Below are 1,063 nucleotides of genomic sequence, written 5' to 3'. Positions count from 1 at the left end.
GTGTAGCGTCAAACAAAATACAAGAAGAAGAACACAGCGCTTTCAAAATAAAAGCGGGCCAACCCACAAAATGACAATTAAACCACAATGTCTTAACATTAAAAAATATAATGTGTAAGACAATATCAGAGACATTTACAGATACAGATACAGATAATGCTGTACTCGCTCATCCCTAGTTCCCCTCTTCAAAAAGGTGGACCAGAGGGTGTGTTCCCATTACAGGGGCATCACACTGCCCTCCTGGTAAAGTCTACTCTATTCTTTTAAAAGAACGAGTGAATGAGGGTCACCGCGTTAAAAACCCTATAATTCTAGACACTTATAGGTAAAAAAGGACGGCGGAGTCCTACAAATTCCGTAAACAACAAGGACAGCGGAGTCCTACAAATTCTGTGCAAAATAATTTATGAAGGACTGGTGTGAGTGTGACAAGAGTGACTGGAGACCTATTTCACTAGAAATACTCTCATATAAACCCAGGGGGGGAGGAAACCTGGTATGGATGCACAGGCAAGAAGTCTCCACTCGAAAGAGTTGAAGCGAGACTTAACACAGGAAATTATCACTGTCCTACTCTTGAACTGAACACCAACTTTAGAATACCCTAGGTATTGTCAAGTTGGACTAAATTGAAAAGAAACAAATAAATAATAATAAAAAACAACGATAAAATATGGGTCAGGGACTTAGAAAATCTAAACCGCGACCTAGGGATCAATTAGTGTGCAAAGATTGGAAAGTAATTTAAAAAAAAAAAACGTAGAAAAAACGAAATATCTCAATAAATGGATAACAGATTACGGATTTAATGGAAAATTAAACACGCAGTCCATGGTAGAATTAAAAAAAAAAAACCTAATGGAAGAGGAATATGAGCAAGTAGAGCAGTGGATAAGAGAGGCTCAGAAAAGACAAGATGGGGAAAGGAAGTCTAGAGAAGAAAAAGAAAAACAAGATGAAAAAAAAGGGTGATGTTTCATAGAAAGAGGATGATGAGATAGGACCGGTAGGTAGGAAACCAGGACAGGAGTAAGAAAAGGCAAAGGAAGTTAAGAAAAGG

Source organism: Etheostoma cragini, unplaced genomic scaffold (assembly GCF_013103735.1).
Source record: "Etheostoma cragini isolate CJK2018 unplaced genomic scaffold, CSU_Ecrag_1.0 ScbMSFa_2848, whole genome shotgun sequence".
Lineage (NCBI taxonomy): Eukaryota > Metazoa > Chordata > Actinopteri > Perciformes > Percidae > Etheostoma > Etheostoma cragini.
This window is presented reverse-complemented; position numbering follows the sequence as displayed.